At 37.6% G+C, this 6710-nt stretch overlaps 1 long non-coding RNA gene across 1 annotated transcript; it reads left to right on the top strand.

Annotated features, from left to right (window-relative positions):
- Nucleotides 1-2786: 2786 nt before the first annotated feature.
- Nucleotides 2787-5391, top strand: LOC144991132 (uncharacterized). Its single transcript, XR_013655052.1, has 5 exons — nucleotides 2787-2959; nucleotides 3474-3530; nucleotides 3679-3754; nucleotides 4552-4647; nucleotides 5140-5391. It is a non-coding gene; the product is annotated as an uncharacterized LOC144991132 (long non-coding RNA).
- The last annotated feature ends 1319 nt before the right edge of the window (nucleotides 5392-6710 follow it).

Genomic DNA, 6710 nt, shown 5'->3' with positions numbered 1-6710 from the left:
AGCCAGTCTACCTTTTCCCGCTCTGTGGCTTCTGGTGGATTGTTCTTCAGCCTCATCTTTGGTGCATCTGGTCCTGATCCAGGAAAAGGAGGAATGGATCCTCCAGGAGAGAACAGAACCCTTCCGTCAGATGGAGGAGCTTCAGTTTGTGGGCGTTCTGGAGACAGGTGAAGAAAGGTGGAACCTGAGACTGACCGACAGCGATGTGGACTTACTGCCAATGTGTTTTGGTGAAGAGGGAGCTGAAAGAGAAGATGAAAGTGCAATAAAAGACGATGATTGGCAGATCATCACTGACTTCTGGATCTATGAGTGTTTTTAGGGCCAGCGAACAGACACTAGATCTGTTGTCTGTATTTTTTCGGATTTGAAAAAAATAAATCAAAAAATCCTTGTGCTATCCTATGGGGTCAAGATGACCATTGACGTGTTCTCCCTACCATGACAAAGGTGGATAAAGGTGGAAAGATTTCATGTAATCCATGGACACCAGTGAAGATCACAAATCATTGAAGAAAAAAGGTTCAGAGCACTGTCTAGTGGGTCTAAATGACCCAACTCCCAATGTTAAAGTGCCTAGGATAGCACAAGGGTCAAATACTGCCTAATTTCCGCGGCAGCCTACATGAACGTGCGGTTTGTAACGTTGCCACGGTGACATGAAAGATGACAGGTGGGGTGAAATGAGTGTCTGTGGATGCAATGTGACACGGCTGACATTCACGAAGTTAGAAGTGCAGTTTGTTAAATAATAACCAAGTAAAGTCAGATTAAACCCAGAATTTCTTTCTGTTCTGCCAAATGTCAACATGAAATGTAAACCGGTTTTAAAATGAATACTTCAGCTGATCACCACTCCATTTATTGGGGTGAAAAAATGAATAACAACGCTGCCAAATTGTGAAAAAAATGTATTACTATAATTAACAAACTATGGCAAAAGTAAAAACATCTAATCTACGTCCAATAAAAGCATCATAGAATGAATTTACATGAAGTTACTTAGGCCCTGTCTCATCATGTAACAAATGACATATATATGATATTTGGTTCTGATGTTATTGCTGTAGGTACGTTATAACTCAAATGCAGTACTTTGGGTTTCAAACAAACAAAGCTACAATACTATTTCAACGTTGACCTATTTTCCTTGTGCACTATTGTTATGAAAGCATTTTTTAGAGTTATTGTGGGAATTTGTTTTAAAAATCCATTTGACCTGCTGTTTGTAAATTCAATAACATTTCTGATATATTGGAGATGTTTTGTGTATTTCTTTGAATTCGAGTTTGCATCATAGTGATGGTCGAGTTGGGATTGGCCCTTCATGTCATAGAGGTTTCTGATCCCTGGTCTGTGCGGGCTGATCGGTCTTCTTTGTGGCCCTAATCTTTGTTGCCTTGTGTATAAAGTGTGGAGGCTTTCAAGGGGCCACCTTGTGGGGGCCCTTTACCAGACCCAGGTCACTCTGGGAAGGGAAGAGCTAAAAGAGGAGCTGGGGATCTGGGTTTCTTCTGCATGATAGCTGCAGCTCCAGGTGGTGGATGGATGGTTTGTGGTCTCACAGACACAAGTGGTTGGTTCTCACCTTTTTCTTTCACATCATTATTTCTCTCTTTAACAGCCAAGATGATCGTGATGCACTTTAGCATTAAAATGAGGCGGCAACATCATCTCCAGACTTTCAGGAGCTGAGGGGTTTGAACCTGCTCTCTCTGAGCAGCAGAAGAACCAGACAGCTTCTCTAAATGTCTCTGTGGCTCTGGTAGGCAGGAGATAATGGGGTCAGGCAGAGGCAGAGCATCAGTGCTCGGGCACCGTCACTCTCTGTGACGTTCTCTCTGTGTTTGGGCTGTAATGAGTCACGGTGAGCTGGACCGAGCCACAGTGTGAGGAGCATTTATGCCCATCTCTCCATCCTTTCCTGCAGCTTTTATGTCTGAGCCACCTCCACCTCTGTGGCTACAGACCATCAATAGGAAGCTGGAAATGGATGAAACCGCCTCCTTCTCATCCTGGCTGTGAAAACAGTAAGACGTTTGTATGAGGGGCCGTATAAGACATTATTTATTCTGAACCATTCACATTCATACATTCTTGCTCTCACAGTCATATATACTCTCTTTCGCATACATATATTCTCTTACGCATCCATATATTCTCTCTCTCACATTCATACATTCTTGCTCTCACAGTCATATATACTCTCTTTCGCATACATATATTCTCACTTGTACATTCATATATTCTCTCTCTCGCATGCATATATATTACTTTACACATACATACATTCTCACTCTCATTGTCACTCTTAAAAAAGAATGTATGTATGTGAAAGACAAGTATATATGAACGTGTGAGGAAGAGTTTATATGTGTGTGTGAGAGAGGAGTATGCATGAAACGGAAGTGACTTTGGATGAAAAGGAAGGCACTTTGAATGAAAAGGAAGGCACTTTGCATGAAACGGAAGGCAGATGATTTCTCGTGCTCTGATTGGACGAGAGGCCGCCACCTCCCATTTTGAACACACTCTAAACCCTATCACTTGTACTGACTCATAACTATTAAGGTTACACAACTTAAATGTCATTTTGTAGTTGATTCAACTATAAAGTATTAAGCTCTATCAAGATTTTTTCAAATTTAACTTAACAGTGCTAAATATTTTAAAGCTTATTTGTATCTAGCACTCAAAAATTTAAAGATCCGTGAAGTAGCGTCATGACGTCATCACGTACTGGTGGGAGGGTCTTTCGTTTTCTCTACGTTAGCTCAGGTGGCCATGTTGGATTTGCCGAATGCGAGTATGCGACGTTTGAAATTGAAAGTCGAGCATTTTATTTTTCTGCAAAGCGTTGCGATTTCGTCCCGCTTCAAGACGCCCCAACCTCGGGTTTTTTTTTTCATCCGCCTCATCGCTGATGGTGCCGTCTTGTCTTCAGCCCTGATTTAATTTGGTAAGTATCGTTCATGGTTTATTTTGAATGAATGCTTTAAGAATGCTCTTATACTACTGTAAATGTGGTTTACTGTTGTTTAAACATATGTGTGTTACGATTGTTTTAGAGCTTAATGTGGCAATGCATACATGATTAGTTTGTCATATTAGCAGACGTATGGCGAGCCAAACCCAAAATGCATTTCTGCCCGTAAGTTACGACAGTGATGAGGTTTTTTTTTTTTCAGAGGTAGAAATGATCTGTTATGCTGCAATCACACTAAACATGATCCGCGTGTGAAATTCGCGTTGGAGGCCTCTGTCTGTGGCTAAAGTTTGCTGCTGGACATTTGTCCAAAAATGTCACTCTAACGGTTGTGTGGGAGGAGCTACCGCCAACAGTTTTAAGCCTGGTTGCTACATGGAAGCATTGGGTTTTGAATGCAGCTTTAAGCTTTTATAAATCACTGATCTCCGTTATAAAAAAGGTTTTTGTAAAAATAAATTAATCAACGTGCTCGTGTTGTGTTCAGGTACCGAACTACAGAGTGTTCAGTGTTTCACCTCAGGTAGACGCCAAGGCCAGCCAGGTAACTTGTCTCCTGATCAGTTATTTGTCTAGAGCTATTTTAAAAAAACAAAAAATGCAATAGGTTGTGTAGTGCAATAAATGTTTTTTGATCAGAATATAATTGAAACATTTTTTAACATTGAAAAATCTCTTTTGGACTTTTTCAGATACTGAACTTCAGAAACTGAACTTCAGAAAGTTCACCAGAAAGTCACCATTTCACCAGAAAAGAGGTGTCAGTGGGTGAGTTTTATACTTATTTAATATATTCATCCTGAACTATTACCATTATTAGATTTATACGGCAGCATGGAAACATTTATGCACATTTTAACTAGCCAAAGGTCTAAATAGAGCTGAAATTATTTACATTTGAACTAAACATATTTAGATTGCAGGCTGAAGGTGGCACAATGGAATGGAGGTGCAAGTTGTGTTCTGTTACTTTGGCACTATGCAGTACTACATATAATACTGCAGTACTACATAGCCAATATTCCAAAGTGTTTCCACTGCCATGTATGTGGAGACACTTTGGAATATTGTCATGTCTTTATGACAGTATATTACAATAATAAAATGATGTTGCATTAGCACCATTCCATCATTTGAAACCATGAAAACTCATCTGTCAAGATCTGAAATGGATTTATGTAGAGTAGATGCAGTCAGAGGAAATTGTGCAGTTTTTACATGTTTGTGTAACTTAAAGCTGCCCTTTTCTGAGACTAAGTCCACCAAAACAGACAGGAACTGGCCAGCTTGGTTAGGATTTATGACCTCCAGGTGAATTTCTAATGTGCATAATTCAAAAACGGATAACAGCTGTAAGAAGCCAAGGTGTAACTTGCCTTAAAAATGACTTTGGGTCTTTGACCTGAAGTGGATCATGCCATGAACACTGTATTGTACTCTCACTAGAAATAGACATCTAGAAAAGGTATCATTTTATTATTTCTTAAAGTTCCTTAAATAAATATTGGAAGTGTTTGCTCTGCATTTGCTTCAAAGGTAATGGATATTTCTTTTTATTCTTTTAGGACCAGCGTGACGTGAACATGAGACGGGCACTTGTCCTCCTTGCACTTCCTGTTTATCTGCATGAAGATGCCTCCAACTTCTTCAAGACCTGTACAGTAAGTGCAAACGACTCCCTGTCAATGGTTTTCACTAATCCTTTAATATTGATTGAGATTTTATTGAGTGACATAATAAATAGGGCAATTGTTTGTAGTTTGTAAACTGAGTGATATTTTTAAATGGTTTTAAAAATGAGATGGAAGATGAGACGAACATCAGGGACTCCTGATTGGAAGGAGTGGGAACATTTTCGTTTACCTTTTTCTGCTCCTGATCCATCATTATTTGAATAAAGAAAAATGAAGCTTTAGTCTTAAATTATTTTATAAATGTCCTCCTTCAGAAAAATGCTAAAGAACTTTTTAAAAACACAATTTTAATTGGAGTTGGTCCTTAAAACATCATAGCCAGTTGATTAAAAGCTAACAGAATGTTAGCATGAAAAGATTCCCATTGACAGATGGCAGGAATGTCAGTTTTGGACATTAGTGTGATGAATATCTTTGAGGGTCTGAACTCATCTGTGTTTTTTGTTTTGTATTTTCCAGAATACCAGACCTCACAGACACTGCTGTGGGTATCTTCTCAGTTGTCGTGGTGATGCTCCTGATGCTGCCGTCAGTGGTCCCACGGATCTGGCTGACTAATCTCTTCTAACTCTTCGGGGACATCTATGCTCTGGACCTACAGCACCCCAAAAAACTTGAACTTGCCTTCATATTTATTCAGAATGCTGTCTTGAGCCTTGAGGACAGCAAACCACTGAAAGGACCTTTATTGACGCTGAAGAATGTTTCGTTGAGTGAGTCTTCCAGAATGGACTATTTGTTGGTTTAAGTGTTATGTAACTAATGTGTTTTGTTGTGATCATTTGCTTTTTCTGCCGTAAAATACAAAACCAACTCTTTTTGTCAATATGTTGTGTGGCACTCTTATAATGCAGTTTTATTGCACTTATTGTTTCTTCATCCTCTTGATATTTGTGCTTTTTTTTAAAGAGCAATTAAAAAAAGTGTATTATGCAATCACTATTGTGTGGCCTTCACGTTTGTTGGTTTTTATCAATGTTAGCCTTTAAAATGTAGTGGGGCAGTATCAATATCTCTGTTTAGAATACATTTTAAGCTGAAGAATTTTAAATATTTTCAATGCTACACATTTAATGAGTTAAAGAATTTATAAAGCACTTGAGTGAATTTTACATATTTTATGAGTTGAGTAATATAAAAATATAGTTAGTTAAAGCGTTTTTTAGTTGGAAAATATTAAAAACTTTAAGTAAATAATCTCTCTTTTATAAGTTGAGGAATCTTAATATTTTTTATATGAAATAATACAAATGTAAGCCAACTGACAATATGAATTTTAATAAATGTTAACTTAAAAGTTTTAATAATATAACTTAACTGTTGCGTAATCTGTTACACAATAATTTTTAAGTTCAGTCAACTCGCTAGGGATTACAGTGCAGACGCTAACATGAACCAGCAAGAAATCCCAAATTAACAGACTTGTGGTGTGGAAAGGTATGTTTTTCAGCTAGCAGGAATAATCAAAGTATCCGTTCTCTGTTTCAAAATGAGATTGCCACAAAACCGTATGTTATCTCATACTGGAACAGCTTTGGATGTAGAATTCAGTGGGAAAAGGTTTGGACCCTGCCACAAAAGTATTTCATCACCAATAAAATCAGAGAAATTTCTTTCAAAATTCTTCACAAATTTTATCCAGTGAAACATTTCTTTACTAAGTTTAAAAAAGATCTGGACATAAACTGTTCATTCTGTCATTCCTCACCAGAAACTGTGCCTCATCTTTTTTGGTTTTGCTCTTTCACTCAACTATTTTGGAAAGATGTGATACATTTTATAAGAACTCATCTATGTGAAGATTATAGATTATTTTACGAGCATATTATTTTTGGATATTTTACACAAGAAAGACTTAATGCAGAAAAAATATATGTAGTTAATTTACTTATAATTATGGCTAAATACTTTATACACAAGTGTAAATATGCCAACAAAAAAAACGTGTTTTATGTTTTTTCAGAAAGAAATGGTTTTGTATGTGAACAGTATTAAATCTTCCACTAACAAAAAAGCTGTCAGAACAGTTG

Source organism: Oryzias latipes, chromosome 3 (assembly GCF_053564925.1).
Source record: "Oryzias latipes strain Hd-rR chromosome 3, Olatipes_Hd-rR_3.1".
NCBI classification, from domain to species: Eukaryota; Metazoa; Chordata; class Actinopteri; order Beloniformes; family Adrianichthyidae; genus Oryzias; species Oryzias latipes.
This window is presented reverse-complemented; position numbering and strand designations above follow the sequence as displayed.